The 20,657-nt window shown below is 47.3% G+C and overlaps 1 protein-coding gene and 1 long non-coding RNA gene across 3 annotated transcripts in view; one reads left to right on the top strand and one right to left on the bottom strand.

Moving 5' to 3' along the window:
• Positions 1-9,653, bottom strand: part of ELAVL1 (ELAV like RNA binding protein 1) — a 45,442-nt gene extending 35,789 nt beyond the window's left edge. For both annotated transcript variants that reach the window (XM_018921736.2, XM_009096822.3), the window contains exon 1: positions 9,546-9,653. The gene's annotated coding sequence lies outside the window, so the exon portion shown is untranslated. The remainder of the gene's footprint in view (positions 1-9,545) is intronic.
• A 2,928-nt stretch (positions 9,654-12,581) lies between these two features.
• On the top strand, positions 12,582-18,840 carry LOC127060930 (uncharacterized). The gene is made up of 2 exons (XR_007780297.1): positions 12,582-17,097; positions 17,408-18,840. It is a non-coding gene; the product is annotated as an uncharacterized LOC127060930 (long non-coding RNA).
• Positions 18,841-20,657: the final 1,817 nt, after the last annotated feature.

The raw sequence follows: 20,657 nt of genomic DNA, 5'->3' as shown, positions 1-20,657 counted from the left end.
ACAACTAAAATTCACACCAGACTCAAGCTGCCCATGGCTTGTCAGAATCCTAGTTTTTAAAGCACTTCAACTACTTTGAAATAGTCAAAAACCAAGATATCTAAATCCTGTTTCTGCAACAGGCTTATCCTTTAGGAGATCGGGATCTCCTAAAGGATAAGCCTTTCCAGAGACAGCATTATGACTGATAGCCAGAAGTTGAATAATAGAAGAAGTCAGAAACAGCAACCAGAAATCCTCAATCTAGAAAGGGAATGCTCCCAGCATGAAAGGACTTCCAGGCCCCTCACCAGCAGCTGCTGTTAATTCATGTCTGAACAGTGAAGGTCAAATTTTTAAACAAATACCTGAGCACATGATTATAGAATAAACCATGAGAAGACTTATGCTAATTTGAAATTTAACACAGTATGGATTTGAACTGAATCTTTATCTTTTCAATATGTGTTGAAGCATTAAGAGTGGCAGCTCTTGCTCCCCTTCACCCACAGATCAGGTTTTACCCTCATTTTTGTGTTTCAAGTGTCAACATGAGCCTATTCCAGCACCCTTTTCCCATGGGATAACCATCTGTGAGAGCAATGGAAAACCAAACAGGAGGGAAGCCCTTTTTGTTGTGTCAGCAGTTTTAATCTGCTTTCCTTGCACCAGGATAAGCACCAGTTAATGCCACAGGATAGGAAAGCAGGGGGAGGCACTGCAAAGCTGGAAGCAGGGGAAGAGACTCCCCACAGCAGACAATTTTTAAGCTGCCAGGTAATCTCAGCTGTACTGCAAATTCTGTCATTAAATACACGCTTCCTCCTGGCTCTGTCAGAATTTGCTGAGCACAATCTCAGAGAAGTTTCCTCTTCTGGTAAACAACACTCAAACAGCTGAACTGTCTGTGGTCACCATGTCTAAGTTATAAAACCACGTAACACACACTTTCAGAATTATTTGAATAGAAGGCAACTTTACTTGCCTTTGCCCTCTACAAAATTCAAGCCCTACAAGCAGAACACACCAATATGTTGATGAGTGCAAGTTGTATGGCACAACTACAGTATTTAGTAAGCAAAGGAAGAAATGTTGAGATTTTTCCACCTGTAAGAGGAAAAAGTTAAAATTTCCTTCATTTTAACCAACTCTGCCCTTTATTGCCATTTATTTATGATATAAATCCTTCCTGCTGCTGATATTAAGAAACTGCTGTAAAGCCTACTGATTTCAAGAACAGATACTTAAAAGATTGAGGTTTTGGGGTTTTTTTAATTCTCCAGGGTGTATCTGATGCCTGAAAAGGAGGCACCACAGTCAGATATCAAGCAGAGAAAATTTCCCAGCACACCAGGAGGGCAAGTTACCACATTTATATCTGTCACAAAGCAGAATTGCCAAGAGTTTGGCAAGTGGCTGCTGACTTTCCATCATTGTCCCTCATCCTCTAATCCATCTGCAATACTTACAGTCTTCACCTTCCAGGATAATCAAGCAGTGCCTGGGCCAGTGCTGATTCAGAGCCATTGGAAGATGGGAAGGAAGCTTCCACCTGCTTTTCTTCAGGCTTTTAGAAAGCAAACATAGGAAGCCCTTGCATACAGGCCTGGCAAAGGTTTCCATGGGATACCAGGAACCAAGAATGCAGGAGCAATAAAGGCACAGTGAAGAGCTAGAGGAGCAGAGCACTGAGAGAGAAGATGCTTCTTTCTTCCTAATCTCTTGCTGAGCACTTAGACCATCTGCTGCAGGGCTAACACTGTCCAGCCAGCCTGGAAGTTAGTGGGCACCACTTCCCTCTGCTGGTGAGGTGTTAAGGAAACTCCCCCAGTTCACCGGTCTGATGCCACTCTGGGGGTCCCACTGGCACCACCCCAGACTGGCACTGCTGGGATCACAGACCCTTTGCAGCAGAGGCTCCAGTGACCCCACAGGCCTCATGTGAGTCCCTGTACACCCCACAGTCCCCCAGTCAGACCAGCTCAGCCCCAGGTTTCCCACAGCACAGTCCCAGACTGCAGTTCCTTTGTGGTGCACTGACACCGAACAGCTCAAGCTGGTGCCCTGGGGGGGGACCCTGGACAAAGCCCCCCAGGCTGTGCCCATCCTGATGCTGATGTTTAGTCCAGGGACTTCTCAATGTGTCAGGAGAGGTTTAGGTTGGATATTAGGAAAAAGTTCTGGAAGGGGCTCCCCAGGGAAATGGTCATGGCCCAAGTCTGTCAGAGTTGAAGAACCCTCTCCCAGAACAACCTGCAGCTCACACTGCTGCTACCAACCTGCACCATGTGTATTCCTCAACAGGTGAACAGTTCTCATACCAGCAAAGTTTAAAAGAGCCCCTGAAGAACTGTAACCTCTGCATACTGAAAAGATTTCTAAAAAGAAAAGGAGCTATAAGATAGGATGGATGAAACAAGCAATGCTACACTGGAAAACAAGTTTTTATTCTGCTCTCACTGAAATATGCTGAGGCAATGTCCTAATCTTTCTCTACCAAAGAGATAATCATTCTATCAGTATATATTCCAGATTTGAGAACCAGGCCTATACACTTATTTGCAAGTGAGAACTTCGTTAAGCGACGTTTGTCAATCCACAATGACATAAATCAAAAGACTGAATGCTTTTATATTCCCACTGGACAGGTCAATGATGGCAAGAAGGCCCAACAGCTCCACTTGGGAAGGCTGACTGAAAATAAACTGGTAGTTTGCAATCTTTCCAAAAGAGGCCTTCATTTTTATGTCCCAAAAAACGAAAACTTTAAGGCTAGGTTTCTCTGCACTGCACTTCCTAAAATTACTTTTTTTTTTTTAATAACCAAATGCTGCAGAAGCTTGTTTGAAAAGGCAGCAGTCACCTTCTTCCTTGGGTAAGATGCCCCAAAATTAAAATGCCAAGAATGTACAAAGCAACAAAGGGAATCATAAGTGCTGTGCCTGAATCTTCCACTAATTCTGGAGGTGCTTGAATCCATAAAGCTTAACACTTCACCACCTGTGCCAACGACTGCTCAGGCACCCTCAGCCAGGCCAGCGTTCCCAGGACTGGATTGAAAAGCTCTTATGAGCATTATTTGCAGAAATGTTGCACTGACCATGCCAATCACCATCTCACAAAAGCACATCAGATTCCACAGGTTTGATGGTTCTGGCAACAGACCAATATAAGTTTTTCCCAACGACACTCAGTACCTCCATCCAGAATTTTAGGAATCACAGTTATTAATTATTTCACCGCAAGATGTTTGCTAAGAAGGGAGACCTGTATGGAACTGTGGAGATCATGTGAAATGAGAACACTGGCAAGAACTGTCCGCCTTCAACATCAGGCAAGAGGCTTTGTCTACCTTCACCTTGTTCAAAGGACTACAAAGGCACCAGACCACTACTGAGGTCACAAATTATATGTCAACACCTAAACAGATGCTCACAGAATGCCAGGATGGCTGGGTTGGAAGGAACCTTAGAGACAATTTCATTCCATCCCCTGCCATGGGCAGGAACACCTTCCACCATCCCAGACTGCTCCAACACCTGTCCAGCCTGGCCTTGGACATTTCCAGGGATCCAGGGGCTGCCCCAGCTGCTCTGGGCACCTTGTGCCAGGGCCTGCCCACCCTGCCAGGGAACAATTCCCAATTCCCAAGATCCCATCCAGCCCTGCCCTCTGGCAGTGGGAGCCATTCCCTGGCTCCTGTCCCTCCAGGCCTTGTCCCCAGTCCCTCTCCAGCTCTCCTGGAGCCCCTTCAGGCCCTGCCAGGGGCTCTGAGCTCTTCCTGGAGCCTTCTCTTGTCCAGGTGACACCCCCAGCTCTCCCAGCCTGGCTCCAGAGCAGAGGGGCTCCAGCCCTTGCAGCATCCCTGTGGCCTCCTCTGGTCTCACTCCAACAGGTCCATGTCTTTCCTGTGCTGGGATCCCCAGAGATGGAGGCAGTTCTTCAGGTGGGATGGATGATGGATTAGCTAGTGCACAACTTAAGATGGGAAATTCTTCCTGGATCAATGATTGCTGTGGCACAGAGCTCGTGGCACCTTGTCTGGAGCACTGGCAACGGGCCACAGTGAGCACAGCATGATCCTTAAACCATGCAGACCTAAAGCTGCTGACCCAGCTACTCACGCAAAACCTCCATCTTTCTTTGCAATGAAGTGCAAGTCAGCATTACCCAGGACACTCTATACAGGAAGGGCTCCAGTGGACAGTGCCTGACAAAGTCCCTGGACTGGTGAAATCTCCTTGTTGGTGTTTTCAGTGGTAAATGCACAGGAGCCCCGAAAGCAGTGATGCTTCAGAGTTCTGCCCATGAGCAACTCACATTTCAGTCTCACAGACTTATTCCTGAGCTCTGCTTGTGGACTTAGGAGTCTAAATGGGGTGCTTCAAGCAGAACCTCAAGGCTACTAGAGCCCTTCTGCTTCTCCAGCACACGGATATTTGCTGACAGGCCTCCCCCCCAGAGTCATGGCTGACTACAAGGCAGCAACCTTGTCTTAAGCTGCTGAGCTGTTTCTTGGAGATCACACCTGAAACAGAACCAAAAGAAAACTACTACATTCAGGCAAGTGCCAAACCAATCCAGAAGGCAGGTGCAGAGGTGCTGAGATGTCCAGGCTGGAACACATGTCAAAACCAATGCCACACATGTAGAAGGGCCTGAAGAGCCTCTATTTTCAGGAACTATCCAACATAGTATTGTCATGCAAACACTTCTCTGCAGGCAGCTGTCATACCAGGATTGAGAAGCAAGAGTTTAATCACAACAGAGTAGGACAAACACTGGGGGACAAAAAAAGCAACATACTGTCTTCTCTGAAATTGCTGAAAGGAACAGAATAGTTTTCACCTGAACAGCCATAACGGCAGAACAGCCCCCCCCTCCCCCACTGCCCAGGCCTACCTGCCTCCCAAGGTAAAAAAAAAAGTTTCTTAGTGCTCCACAGTCAGAACATATCTCTCTCCATTACTTAATCCAGACCTCTCCACATCACAGAGCCTTTCCCCATAATCTACAAGAAAACACCTTTTATTCTTTACACAAACTCTTCATGACCCTTACAGCTCTGCATATTGCACCCCACAAGCACAGACCTCTCCATGAACACACAGACAGACCACAGGACAAGGACAGTGCAGTGCAAGCCCTGCTGGTATTTGATTCACCACACATTCATGCACTATTCCTTCAAATTCCCCTCAAATCTTGACCAATTATCAAAAGCCATTTGGGGAGAGGGAGAAATCACAAAATCCAGATTGTCTCTTAAATTCAAGAACAGCATTTATACTGTGTATGAGGGGAAAAAAGCAAACCCTTTCTACTTGCCTACCCTTTGGGTTTTCCAGAGGTAACAGATCTCATCTCTTTGATTCTTTTCCCCTTCGCACACCTGAAACGAAGACACTACCCTTGTTCTCCTCAGCTTGACTGCACCTAAGATTCCAACACTTTTGCCAATAAAAATAGCTCAGCACCAGAAGCGGCCATTACTAAAATATGCTGCTGCATTTCCACAAATTCTATTTCCAAATGCTGAATCACTCATTTCAGTACAACATATTTCAAGCTTTTTTTTTTTAATGTTTTTTTTAAAACACTGGGCATAAACTTAGTTTTGAGCACATTTTTGGTCTAACAAATCTCCACTGTCATAATTTTAATATTCAGCAAAGCAGTTTTAGCAATCAGGTTTGTCTGGAAGGGTTTTAAATGCCTCCCTTAGTCATTTTTATTCATGCTCATATAATAATATCATCAAGGTATTTTTGTCAATGCTTTTATTGCTATTCAGAGACAAAAGCATTTGAGGCCAAAAAATAAGCTGCATTCTTCAGAGCAATGACCTTACTTTACCAGTCTGATGAACTGCACTCAATTCCTAAGAACAAAATTAATCATCATTGGGATGCTGTCAGAAATCAGATACAGGCTGGCCATAATTACCATTTACTGCTGGTCCAACGCCCAGCAGGGACTGGGGCTCCTCTCAGCCTGAGCCGTAGGAAGAAGGGCAACCAGAAACCTCTGGCTGAGACACTGAACATCTGCTGCCACTTCCACATTTCCCCATCTTCCCAGGTTAACAGCCAGCCCTGACAGATAGAGGATACCAGGCTCTGCTCAGAGTTTCACATCACAATACACTTCTCAGCACAGGAAAGACACGGAGCTGATGGAGCCAGGCCAGTGGAGGCCATGGAGATGCTGCAAGGGCAGGAACCCCTCAGGCTGGGAGAGCTGGGGGTGCTCACCTGGAGAGAAGGCTCCAGGGAGAGCTCAGAGCTCCCTGCAGGGCCTAAAGTAGCTCCACGAGAGCTGGAGAGGGACCGGGGACAAGGCCTGGAGGGACAGGAGCCAGGGAATGGCTTCCACTGCCAGAGGGCAGGGCTGGATGGGATCTTGGGAATTGGGAATTGTTTCCTCAGGGGGTGGGCAGGCCCTGGCACAGGGTGCCCAGAGCAGCTGGGGCTGCCCCTGGATCCCTGGTAGTGCCCAAGGCCAGGCTGGACAGGGCTTGGAGCAGTCTGGGATGGTGGAAGGTGTTCCTGCCCATGGCAGGGGGTGGAATGAAATGGTCTCTATGGTCCCTCCCAACTCCAGCCATTCTGGCATTCTGTGATTCCACAGTTGTTGTCCCTGGGTCAAAGATGCTGCCAGTTAACACCAGCAAGTTCCTAAGCAGGGAAGAGGCAGCGAAGAAGCGAAGAACTTTGCAAAGCCTGGACTATCTCACCTTCTGCACTGGTATTTAAAAAAAACAGATTTATGGTAAACAGATCTTTAGAAAAATGAAATAATTTATTATCTTCCTTTTTCTAGACAGTATCAGATTGTCCATAAATTGCCTTTGGCTATTTTTCACCCACACAAAAGATACCTGAAGACAACTGTGCTGTGAGGGAATGATTCCTTTCTGAGGGAGAGGGCAGGAGATGAAAAGAAGTGGACATAAGAACTATAGATTACAGACAGTTTCTGACAACAGCTGCTCCACACATTGATCCAACCTTGGATAACACTGACCCATCTTCAGACACTTTCACCTTGATGGGGCAGGAAGACAAGTGAATAGCAGGAGAAAATGACAGCATCCAGCTTGCTCACCAGCACAAAACAGCTAGCTGGAAATCCATCTCTGAGGGCCCGGTTTGCTGCTGTGTTCCTACATGGAGGCCACGGAAGCAGTAGGAGATAGGAAAATTATACCTTTATAGTACTATACTGCTGCAACTAATTTTAAAAACAAACAAAAAAACAAACCCAAAGGCAACAAACCCACACACATGAAAAACATCTCTGCCTTCTCAGTACAGCTTGTTTCCACCCTATCTCCTCAGAAAAAAAAAAAAATTAAAATCTATTTTTGCATATATCACCTACATATAATGAGGTTGTATACTCAAATGGATCATTTAGGCCAGCAGTTTGAAGCTCACAGGTGCCTGAATACAGAACAGCACATCAGACAGAAGTACCATGATCATTTTCAGCACAAGTCAAAATTTATCACCTCTCCTGTCATTCTCCCTAAATGCCTTCCAGGCTGCTTCTAAAGTATCTGGAAATGGAGAAAGAACGGCTTATCTGAACTTCTTCTTGAAGTCTAAAAACATAGCAAGCTTGAACTTTCTAAACTTGGTGACTAAAACTCTACTAGCTTCACAGGCAGCTTATCCACATGCGGTCAGAGTGACAACCAGTAACTTTGGGAATCAGTTCAGAGAGCTCACAACAAATAAGCAAGAAACAAGACAGAAACCAAAGCTTCAAGATATAAAGGTTGAAAGAGGTGGATTCTGAAAGTAAAATGTCATGTCTCAGATCAAGACAAGAAGGGTTTTTTCCAAAAAGAAAAAAAAAAAAAAGATAGAACATGCAAGAAACAGAAAGAAAACAGTGCTTGAATTCAGAGCATAGAGCACATTTCCCATTAAGTTCATGTCAGCACCAAACACTGTTCAACAAACACAGATAAGGAAGCTGCTACACATAACTTTTACATTTCCATTCAGACTGTGCTTACTATTTCTGCTGTTTTCACAAAGTTGGTACCACACGAGACAACTCCCTAAGGAGTTCATCTGGTCCTGCAGAACCACCCACAGCAGGGCTACTCACTGCACAACACATTTAACAATCACACCAGCTTAAGATGTTCCTGTTCATATTCCAGTCAGGCCTGGACAGAGCCTACTGCAACCACAGCTGTAACTCCGGACCGTTGAACACCTTGAATTATGGAAACCACAGGAGCACTGGGCTCGTTATATACACAGTTACTCTGCTTCAGAACAAAACACAGGACACTCACAGTAACATCTCATGCAGCACAGACTTACAGGCTCAGGACTCTTGATTTTATTATTCATCACACACAGAGACATAACCCAGGACTCAACAGGAGCCTAAGAAATCCCATCAACTCTACTGGTTTGATAAAGTCTATGGAACATGTGCATCATCCTAGTTGTAATCTAACAAGTCACAGAACGGTTCACACAGCTCCAGAAAAAAACTTGGTTAAAACAGGAGTACAGGAAAACAACTCGTAAAGAGGTGAGAGCCGAGCAACATGAGCAGCAACATGAGCAGTCAATACCCACTATCAGGGAGTAAAATGAACAAAACTACAAAGACCTCAAAAAGTGATCAAATATAACAACAACAGGCGTTAACAAAAGGCTTTAATCCCTACCCTTCCCAACTCTTTCCTCTTTTGTTTTCCACAAATGCCTCATTAAGTGATCACAGGATCCCAGAGCAAGTCCTCATGAAACAAACCGCGCTTCCTTTCGCAGCAAGTCTCGGATACAACTCTGTGCCCAACAAATGGTCCTGCACTCCCAGCAGTGCAGAACCCGGCAGGAGCACGGCTCCCCACGGCTGTCCCACGCCAGCCCTCACGCGTACTGCCGAGAAAGTGTCCCCAGGACAGTCCTGCCTCCTCCAGCCGCTGAAACTGAGCAAACGTTCTGCACTGAATTGCTCCCACGGGCTCAAACAGCCGTGACTGCTGCTTTAGCCCTGATTCCTGCGGCCCCAAGCACTCGCCACACCAGCAGCGGATCCGCTGTCAGCACCGATGCCAACCGGCACTGACCGCGCTGGCATGGACCCTCGGGTACCATCAGTCAACAACGCCATGCCAGTCCTAACCAACGTGGGAGATTTAAAAGCTGTGTCCGCGCAGACACGGGAAAAATAAACATGAAAGATGAGGCCATTAACCGCACGGAGAAAGGCCCTGAGACGCGGCGCGGACCCGCCGCGCATCGCGGCACCGCGAAACCTGCGGCCTTCCCGCCGCAAGCGCGGCGGCCTCAGGACCCACTCCCCGCCCGTCCCCATCCGGCCCCCGCGGGCCCCGCAGGCCGCGACGACCCCGCCACCCGCCCCAGGCCCGCGGTGCCCTATGGCCCCTCCCCCCACAGGCCGGGCTACCCTGCCAGGCCCAGGCCTCGGCCCGGCCGCCCGCTCTCCGTCGCCCGCTCCTTCCCGCGCCGGAGAGCGGGTGCCGCCGGGGCTGTTCAGGTGCGGCGCCACGGCCCCACGCGCGTCCTCACCTGCGGCGGCGGCGGCCGAACCCGGGCAGCGGGAGGCGATCGGTCCGCAGCGTACAACGAGCCGCTCCAGCGCCACAGCCCCGCCCCCGCACCGCCCACCGACACCCATTGGCTGCCGCGCGCACGTGCCCCGCGCGCCATTGGCTTCTTCGCCTGTCCGTCAAGTGCCGGCCGGAGGCGGAGCCTACCGCGCGCCAGGGGGGAGGGGACCGGGGCCGAGGGGCCGGGGCCGGGGTGGAGGGGCCCGGCAACGTAAACAGAGTGATCGCCCCGGGGCGACCCGGGGCTTCGGGTCCGGCTGCTCCGTGGAAAGGAGCCCGGAGGAGAACGTGCCTCCTGTGGCCGGCCGGGCTCTTGGAGCAGGAGAAACGCGAGTGGTGCCCTGTGCCAGGGAGCCAGGCTCGGGAGGGAGATGGAGCACGGCAGCCCTTGGCCTGGCGGCTGCGGGCAGCGCTCCCGGTAGCCGAGCCTCTCCTCGGCTGAGGGCCTGTGTCAACGGGAGCCCGGGCACAGGGAATCTCCACGGGCACAACCCACGGGAATGCTGGTGACTGGTTAGGAGATTAAATGCTTTCTGTGTAAATGAGATGTAAATGATGATCTGTCAGAGAAACTGCTGGCCAGCGCTTCCGCTGTGCTCTGAGAAATTCTGCAGCGCCCTGAGGGGTCCAGCTGCCCAAGAGTTTTCCCTCTTCCGTTTTCACATGTTTTCACTTTTTGTAGCCAAGGGCATCCCTTTCTATCTGCAACTATTTTCCCTGCACAGGAGACATCTGTAAGAGTAAAATTCCCCTATTCTGCAGAAAAAGAAGTCTTCTTGTCATTGCAAACAGTACTCTGCAAAAATACCCCGGTAAAAGTAGCATGCCTAGTGTGTGACATGTAAGTTTCAGGTCTGTAAATCCTGCATTAAGGTGCTCATCTTCGGGAAAGAAAAATCAGAATACTTCTGCATTACAATAAATTATGTTCCTTTTCATTCACAGACAACTCATCATTTGAGTTTTACTTAGTTGAGTGACATACCTGAAAATCAAATTTCTCCTTCTCTAACTCCTTTCTCGAGTCTAGAAGAGTGAGATCTCACCTGAAGGATGGGAATTGCAGCAAGATGGGAACTTGTGTTCTTTGGTATTTCCACGCACACATGTGGAAATACTCTGTCTACTGGAATACATGGCACATTACTCAGTGAAAATACAATTATCTTTCTCTGCCTATCCTTATGAGCCTTCTAGCAAGACCTCGTCTGGTAAATTCCCAACATGGTTGCACTGATGTTTTCTGGTTTAACTGCCCAGAAACCCCATCAAGTGGCCCTGTTACATTGGGCCATATCCTGATCTTCCGCATGTGACAACCAGGGACAGCCCAGCCTCTGCCATTTGCAATGGACACAGCGTGACAGAGATTCTAATGTTCAGCTCCATGAAGAGCCTACTGAGGATGTTAGATTAAGACCAATGTTAAAAACATTGCCATTTTCTTTTCCTCTCTGCAATAGTTCTCAGTGCCAGATGGGGAATCCTCACATGAAAATTCCAAGCCTGACAGGTTTGGAAATATCCTTCAAGGCCTCATAAAACATTAAAGATGTTTGTGCATCTGTTATTTGCTCATCCTGCCAGCCCCAAAATCACAATATTGTCACTCACATCAGTGGCAGCTTTCTTCTACCGTAAATTCGATGTTTTCCTTGTATCATCCAGGTTTTAATTAACAATCCCATTCTTGGACATGAGGTGGGTCTCAAATCTTCAAAAATTGAGGCCATGAGCACAACACTTCACAGAAAGTTGATGCCTTTATCTTTTGACAGTGCATTTGCAATCTCATAATTTCATCTGTCACCATAAACAGTTATTTAAGATATGCTGGCAATTAAAAGGTGTCCTTTGAAACAGTGTGTCAGTTTTTTAAAGGAATTATCTCTCTTTGCTATTATGCTTTTTGCTATGTATTAATGGTCTGTTATAGTGATTCGGCGGTTCAATACGAAAACATCAGCCTGAAAGTTTCATGATAATGTGGAACGTTAGCAAGGTAAAGCCAAGTGTCATGTCCGAAATCATCTCAAGATAATGCAACATGAATGCCACAGGTATTTTTGGTCATGCCATTTTGTGGGATATCTTGAAACATGAAAAAAGCTCAGTGAAAACAGGGTGACCCTGGAAGCCCTTGGTGAATGCAGTTCTGACACAGGAGGGAAATGTGCAGTGGGAATTGATGGATGGAAGCAGCAGCATAAGGACAAATGCTTGTACCTGGCAGTGAATAAACACAGAATCATAAAATCACAATGTCCTGGACTGGACGGGACCCACAGGGATCATTGATCCCAGCCCCTGTCCCTGCACAGCCACCCCAACACCCCAACCCTGAGCAGCCCTGAGAGCACTGTCCAAACGCTCCTGGAGCTCTGGGACCATTCCCTGGGGAGCCTGGGCAGTGCCCAGCACCCGCAGGGGGAAGAACCTTGCCCTGAGCTCCATGCCAAGCCTTGGCCCAGCTCCAGCCCTTCCTGGCCTCCTGTCCCTGTCCCAGAGCTCAGCCCCTGTCCCTGTGCCTCCCCTCGGGAGGAGCAGCAGCCCCCGAGGAGCCTCCTCTCAGTCTCCTGTGCTCCAGCTGAACGAGCCAAGTGCCCTCAGCTGGGCACTCCAGGTTACAGAAGACAATGATGGATGGATGGGTGGGTGGATTCCTAAAAGCGCAGACGCCATACAGAACAGCAGAGAGGCTCCAGAAGCAGCCCTGTCTCGGCTGCACTCTCCCGGTTACAGCCGTAAGCTGCAGCCTCCGCACAGGCTCCTAGTAGGCAGTGCCGGCTCCGTAGCCGCCGAGGCCCCAGGCTCCAGTGGCTGTGCAAGCTACGAAGCTCCGGCGAGCAGCGCCGATACCCCCCCAGTGGTGCCGTTACCCCCTCCGGCGGCGCTGTTGTGCCGCTGCAGGATAGCACGGCGCGCAGCACCGGCCCGGCTCTGAAATGGCGGCCGGTGGAGGGGGCGGGGTCTGTCATGGCCCCGCCCACGCCCTCCTCGCTTCTCCCGAGCCCTCATGAGTGAAATGGCGGCAGCGGCTGGCTTGGTTGTGGAATTTTTTGGGTGCTTTTCGTCTGGCCCCTCACAGGCTGCTGACTCCAGGGCACAGGGGGCCTGCGGGTGCTGGAGCGTCCTTGGCAGCTACCACTGCTCTGATCTCCCGCCCTTATTCAATATGAGACAGCTGGGGATGTTCAGCCCGGAGAAGAGGAGAGACTTCAGAGTCCCTTGCAGTGCCTAAGGGGGCTGAAAGAGAGCTGGAGAGGTATTTTGGACAAGTGCCTGGTGTGGCAGGACAAGAGAGAATGGCTCCCATTCAGAGGGTGGGGCTGGATGGGATATTGGGCAGGAATTGTTCCTGGGAGGGTGGGCAGGCCCTGGCACAGAGTGCCTAGAGCAGCTGGGGCTGCCCCTGGGATCCCTGGAAGTGCCCAAGGGCACGTTGGACACTGGGGCCTGGAGCAGCCTGGGATAGTGGAAGGTGTCCCTGCCCATGGCAGGGGGTGGAATGGGATGGGCTCTAAGGTCCCTTCCAGGCCCAAACCATTCCCTGATTCTATGATTCCCCCTGGAAAGGTGCCCCAGGCACCTTCCAGCCATCCCTCCTTGGCTCCTCTGTGTCTGGATTTCTTTCCCTTCTTCAGGGTTTCGCATGTTGTTCTCTGATTCCTCACCTCTATAAGATCACCTTCACTCTCCTGTGTCTTCCTCTCCACAGGCTTTCAGCCCCTGTTCTCCATTTTTCTCTGGTTCACCCCTGCCTCTCTAAACACATGCCCCAGCTCTGTTCCAAGGCTTTGCTCATCAGCCCTTTCTGATCCCTCATCTTTGGGTTTGTGGCTCCATCACCCAGACTTGAGGGCTCCTGTATTGCTCCATTGACAGTATCCTTCTAGATAACTCTTTACTTTCTGTGGTGTTTCCTTATGCTCTCCTTGGTCTTCCTGGTGTCCTGTTCCTTGATGCTTTTGTCTTTGTTCCAAATGTCATTTCCTCCTCTGAGGAGGAATAATATCCACTGTCTAGAGCAGTTTGCCCTCTTTGGAATTCCCTTCTGGCCATTTGGAGAAGGACTCACCCTTGCCGCTTCACTCCCATGGGAGTCACCTTCCCTGAGGTTACCTGTAACTTTTGTTCTTGTTCTGCCTCTGCTGTCATTTCACTTGTGAGGTGAATTATGTCACCTGGAGCATGTTTGTCTCTAGTTGTGCTGCAGAAAGATCACCCTCATTTACATTCCCAGTGACGTGTATAAGAACTCTTTCTGGATTTCTGGAGGACAGTGAAGAAAACACCAGGCATGGCTGTGTGAGCCCTGAAGCAGCACTGCCACCAGCAGCACAATGGCTGAGGAACGTGTTGGTTCAGACTTCTCTGCACTGAGCTGCTCTAATTAAATGAGCCACACATAATCAGTTGCAGATAGATGTGGAAAAGTTTTAATTCAATTTAAATGTGCGGTTGTTGTAAGTTGTTATTGAAGCCAATTTATCCCTTACTCTTCTTTGGTTTCTCTTTTCCTTCATGTATTAATGACCTCTGTAAATATCCCCCCCCAGATGTTTGTTGTGCAGCAGCCACCATCTATTAGCCTAGCTGAAATAATCTCCTTTAAAATTTATCAGCAGGTAAAAGATTTAACAGAAAAACAACAAAATGTGAGGAAGCAAGCCAGAAGCTTTCCTGGTTGCCAGGAGTCATCTTTATTTCAAGCTCATAATTTATGAAGCTTGTGGTTGTGTGTGGTTTTATTCTGGTCGTGAATAAATTTGTAGCATAGTTGTATCTGTCCAGTGAGCTGTTGGTGTGAAAAATACCTTGTCAGACTGTCAGTTAGACAATATTAATTACATTTATTATAACTTTTCAATCCCCATTTTCCAGGAAGATATTAAGCAGTAGTAAAACACACAGTAAACACGCTGATTAATTTACTTTTTTTGTTTCCCCAACAGCTTAGGAAAAGCACCTAGTTTTTTGATACTTTTGAATGTTTGACAAAACCTACCACTCACTATGGCACTATGTGTGGTAGTATGAACTAGCAATGAGGAGTTTTGAAGAGCCTGATGTGTGCTTTAATAATGTTATTGGAGAGTGGTTTATTGGTCTTGAGATCAAGCATTCCAGCCACAAACCCAGAGAACGGATCAGGAACAGCCCTGGGGGAAGCACTTGTCCTGTTGGTGGGTGAGAGGCTCAGCCTGCCCCGGCCATGGGCACTGAACCAGAAAGCCCCCTGTGCTGGGCTGAGCCCCCAGCGTGGGCAGCAGGGGAGGGAGGGATTCTTCCCCTCTGCCCCTGGGCTCAGGTGAGACCCCACCTGCAGAGCTGCCCCAGCCCTGGGCAACAACAGCAGGAGGATGTGGAGCTGGTCAGTGTGAGACTGTGCTGGCTGCTGTGTCACATGTGTGTGGCTGTCCAGTGGTACTGCTGATGGCTGGGATATTTTGCTCCTTTTTCCAACAATATGGTTTGTGTTTACATGCTGAACACTTTTCTGAATAGCTGGGGTGTGTTAAGAATGTCTGCTCATATGACCCACATTAGCTATGGCTCTCAAAGGGGTTAACTTCAGAAATACCAGTCATCCAGTCAGGAGCTTGTTAGGTGTTAGAGTAGTCAGGAGACCATGTCCTCAGCACCTGTGCAGGTGCTCCCCCAGCAGGGACGTGGATTGGCCTGAGCTGTGGCATGGCTTCAGGGATGAATCACTGACCTCTCTGTGCAGGCTGAACCCCACCACGTTTTGGAGTGGCTGTGGCGGGCAGCAGGTCAGATCCCACCAGGGAGGGTGAGCATGACCATTCCTGACCATTGGTCAGATCTGACCAGGCTGTGGTGGAGCCCTGCCAGGCTGCCAGTGGGTTCAGCCCTCCTTGGAGCAGTAGGTCTGCAGCTGAGGACTCTTCCTGTGGATTGGGATGCCCAAGGGAGTTCCTGGAGGCTGAAAGCCCTAGCCTCAGTGTGTGAGGGATTCTGTATCTGAACTAAGTGTTCTAAAATCTTCAGAGTTCTCAGTTGGGCAGCACCAGCTCTGACATCATGAATTTGTATTCAAAGGCTGGCTAAGCCTAAATTGATTTATCTGCTTTAAATGGCTTACAAAATAAATATAAATTTAATATATTATTTCATAGCATTGTAGATTCATCGAATCTCCTGAATAGGAAGGGAGCAAATGGATCATCAAGTCCAACTCCTGGCCCTGCACAGGACACCTCAACTATTTCCCCCAGGGGATTGCTGTCCAAATACTCCTGGTGCTCTGGCAGCCTAGGGCCTGTTACCATTCCCTTGGGAACCTGTTCAGTGCCTGACTACCCACTAGGGGAAGAACCTTTCCCTAATATCCAGTCTAAACCTCCTCTGGCAAAATTTTATAAGATTCCATGGCAGAAGCCAAGCACAACCTCTCAAAAATCTCCCACAAGAACAGCTTGGATATGCTGCAGATCACTGGAGCTCCTGGGAAAAATTCATCCCCAGCTGAAGCTGAGGCACATCAGCCCCCATGATCATGTGTGAGCACTCAGCTGTGGCCCAGACTGATGCCAAATGGCCCCCGGCTCCTCCAGCATGGCCTTCAGATGGTGTCACATCCCAGTATGGTGCTGACAGGTGTAGGCAAGACTGGGGGTTGCACGGTCGGGACGGACGGAGACCAGATCTATGAAGCCAGGTCGTGGAACTTGCGGTTTATTGCAAAGGGCGTAGGTACAGGGCCCTGCTGGAAGCTGCCAGCTGCAGCTCGGAGCAGGCCCGAGAGAAGAGAGAGGATGAGAGGGTAAGAACGTAAAAGGCAAGAGCTAAGAGCATAGAAAAGTAAGAGCAAGAGAGCAAGAGTATGAGAGCAAGAGCAAAAGCAAGAGAACAAGAGAGCAAAGTTCCCGTTGCAATACAATAAATCATCTTCTGTGTTGAATATTCTGATTCTCACTAACCAATCTAGTAGAGCATACAAATCCTATAGCATCTACATACAGCCTATAAGAATCACTACGTTACCATATTGTGCTACATTTTAAACCCTAGAAACTACTCTTCAGACCCCTTCTGCCAAGCTGGCAGGGTCTGTTCTGACCTGCCTGCTTGCAGAGGGTCTTGTATCATCAAAAGGGGATTACCTTCAGCCGGCCACACCATTGTTTTCCTGTTGTTCAGTAACTAAGGGATGTCAAAGCTTGCTTTCATTTCAATGTCGCTTGTGGTTTCTATATTCTCAAAATCTTTTGCCAGGGATTCATATTTGTTAGGCTTTCCTGTTTCATCTTCCCCAACAGACAGGCCCTTTCCATCCTTCCTCTTCAGCTTGCTGAGCTGGCTGTGATGTGGGTAACTGTCACCTGTCTTATATGACAATTATATGATAATTAATTGTCCTGTACTGTTGGTCTGCTGTGTCCCAACATGAGCTCTCGTTTTGGTCAGAGTTCAGCAGTGGAATGCGTGCGTTGCCGCTGCGGCCTGGAGGATTGGGGTGGGAAAAGGTACAATGGAGTTTGAACCAGGTGAGCACTGGGCTGCTGAAAAAGTCAGACTCTCTCATTGTGACATCACAATGCCTCAGGATCTGCCTGAGGGCAATAGAGAATAATTTTTCCCTGCTTTGTAGTTTAAGCTCGTGCATTTGATGTTTTTATCTTTGCTACTTACCTAGCTATTAGACAAAGCTCTAAACCAGCTTTTAATAACAGTGCTGGGTGAAAAGCGGGGGGGGGTGGGGGGGGGGGTGGGGGTGGGGGAAGCCAATGTGACTAAATAATTTCTCTTTATAAATGTGACAAGACCTTCACCTCTGCATTGCTTTATTTTTTTAAGGAATTACCCTGCTCATTAGAGGTTACCCACACTTCAAGATTTGGTTTATTTGAAGGGCTAAATTTGATAATAAACTGAAGCCAAGGCTCTGATGTAGACTCAGATTTCTTTTCAAATGACAGAATCCTGTATCTTGGGAGGATGGAAAGCTGTCAGGGTTTAAAGACTTACAGCACAGTGCTTTTTGAGTTTATGGATTTTTGGGTGTACAAATTCTTCAGTTTTGAAGTCTCTTTACAAGGCATGATGATTCTTGTTTCTGTCTTCAAGGTTCTTCTTATTAATGGAAACTAATGTTTGCAATTATTACAGTAATACTAGTATCAGATTTTTAAATGTTTTGTTTTAAATGTAACTTTTTGCTAGTGACTGAATTTCAATAAATTCTGAAGCTAGAAGAAGTAACTTTTAACGTAACTTCACCTTTGCAGCTAAATAACTAAGCATGGAAACAAATGGCTCTATAAAATGTTTGTAAAATCTTTGCAAATGTTAACTTTTTTAAAATAAAAGCTCTATTATTTGAATGTTGATGTGAACCATGGCCTCAGAATAGAATATGCATGAGAGATGGAGGTACAGCAAGAGGAGGAATGCTCTGATAGTTTTCTGTCTTCCTTGGTAAGGAGAGAACATATGATGTGATAAAGGCTTTTAGAGCACATTCTTAAATCAGTTTTTCTCATGCAATTTAACAGCATCATTTTAGGGACCTTGCTCTGTTGGCTGTTACAACAAATGGACCTTAATGCTTTTCCTTCCTTCAGTTTTGGGTTTCTACATGAGCTTCCCCACTGCCATGACCCAGCTGATCTGGATGGTATGGTTTTAATTTAAATCTAGCACGTGAAATATTCATATTTTATGATTGGCTTTTTGCAAATATTAAAATGAATATTATATGTGTTGTGTTAGAAAGTGATGCTGTATTAATTCTCTTAAGTAGTGTATTAGATATAGTTCTAGGTTATAACAAAATGTTAAAATAGAAACTATGCTATGTAAGATACTTTTTTAAAGAAAGGACTCACGCTGAGATGGCAGCCACAGGACACCTGAATCTTTCAGAGAAAGAGAATTTATTGCCCAGTATCAGAAGAAATGAACTTCTTCCCACCTCACTCAGCCCTGAAGACACCATTAGGATTCAGAGGAAGATGACACTGCCCAGACAGAATCCTGTGTTTGAATGGAATTTATGCATCATGTATGAGATGTATGAATATGCAACAGGTTATGGTTTTTAAGGGTTAATCCTCTGTTAACGTGGGTCCTTTTTTGTGCTGCCCAGAAAAAGGTACCTGGACATCCATAATTCTTTGTTTCTATTGTCTCATATTGTCCTAATCCAAATTGTCCAAATTATTATTACTCTAGTTATATTACTCTTTTTATAACCATTTTATTACTATTAAACTTTTAAAATTTTAAAAGCAAGTGATTGGCGTTTTTCACATAGCAGCAAACTAGAGCTGCTGAATGCAGAAGTAGGGTTCTAAGTTAATGACTTAGGGATACATGAAAAGATCATTTATTTGCTTTCTAAAATAGCTCTGCCATAAAATTTCCAAGGTAGCAACAGCAGGGTTATATTTTCTTTCAGCATAGCTGTGGTAACTCCCGGGGTCTGAGCTGCTGCCAGTTTGTTCCCATAGACGAAGGAACAGCTCTTTTTTGCAGTTGTGGCGGGGTGATTTTATGATGATACTTTATTCCCGATTCGTCTGCTTTGTGCCCCAAAACGGCTGCTGTAGCTCTGAGACGGAGCCCGGTAGGGGCGCGGAGCTGCGCGGGTCCATTCAAATCCTCTCTGCCCGGGTGCTCGGGCTGCGGCGTGACCGGGACACCACATTGCTGCGTTTGTTGGATTAGCTGTTTGCCAGCTCGAAACAAGAAGGGGTTTTTCCCCGTTCCCTAGCCTGGAGGCTGTAGCGGGAATCCTCTTGGCAGCTTTTGTTTGTTTGTTTGTTTGTTTTCCTTGAACTGTTTCGATTTTGGAGTTTTTTCGGCCCGTCCAGGGAGCTGGGCCGCCCTGAACCGCTCTCGGAGAAGCTGAACCAACACAAGAGAGGACCCTAAAAACCACGAATTATTCTTGCTGTGAGGAAGAGTCCAGTGCCAGAAAGGTTCCCGTCTATTCCTCCCGAGTGGCTGCGTTCGCTCCTGTTCCTCCCATTCCCTGAGACACAGGGGGCAGCCGCCATCGCCGCCTGCCGGCCAGCGCCCTGCTGAGGGATGTAGGTTAAGGTTAGAAAATCCCACATCTGGCATTTGTACAGTTCTTTTGTGTGCCTTGCGGGCACCTCCTTGGGTTTTTTCTTCGTTAATAAACAGTTTGGGGTTTTTTCACTTTCACCCAGTGGTTTTCATTTCTCATTAGCAAAAAGGGTTACTGGCGCCCTTCCCTTTAGAGGAAACACTAATTTCAGAGCGTTTTCTCCTTAATTTGTCTCCAAACTGAGACAGTAACTGAAACAATACCTACAAAAATCCAGCGTTTACTTGTTATTTTGTAGCATACTAAGATTACAGATTTGGGCTGGTGTAGTATATGATGTAGATAATTCATGCTTTAGAAATTGTATAAAAATTATAAAGATCCAACCATGCATCTGACCCCCATGGCCAGAAGCAGGACTTTTCATTTCCAAAAGATTTCCCAGACTCGCCCAGATAAAATGATGACCATTAAGGAGTGAATGAGTCTGTCCTGCGTGATCAGCGACCATTTCCCAGGAATGTCCAGAACATTCACCAAACAACACCTGGGAGAGATTACATCGAAAACAGCAACGGCAACATCCTGGCTACAGCTGAAAGGAAGACAACTGTGAGGAGCCCAGACAGCCATCCAAACCTATGGACTGACTTTTGTATGGGACTGAATCTGTATAGTTCCCGTTATAGATATGTAGGAACTTACAGAAATCTTAGGTCATTTCTGCTCCAGGCAGAATAACCTGTATATAAGCTGGCTACCTGGAGCAGTTGGTGTGACACTCTGGGGAGACGCTGTCACTACATCGGTCTGACCCAGGTTCACCCAGCGTCAAAGTCTGGGGTTGACACTGTCTTGGCTGTGGCAGTTTTATAATATTCTATTTTTTTTTTGGTTGTCGATCTAATAAATTTATAAAATATTTTTTTATAAATTTGGCTGCAGAATTGATCATTTCTAACAGCTGGTCATCCCGGGTAAGAAGTATTTTTTGCAATTTAAAATCCTTAATTGCTGGGAATTCAAGACCTA

The sequence above is a fragment of the Serinus canaria genome, chromosome 28 (genome assembly GCF_022539315.1).
Source record: "Serinus canaria isolate serCan28SL12 chromosome 28, serCan2020, whole genome shotgun sequence".
Classification (NCBI taxonomy): Eukaryota; Metazoa; Chordata; class Aves; order Passeriformes; family Fringillidae; genus Serinus; species Serinus canaria.
Note: the sequence above shows the minus strand (reverse complement) of the source record. Positions and strands in the feature narration are given on the sequence as shown.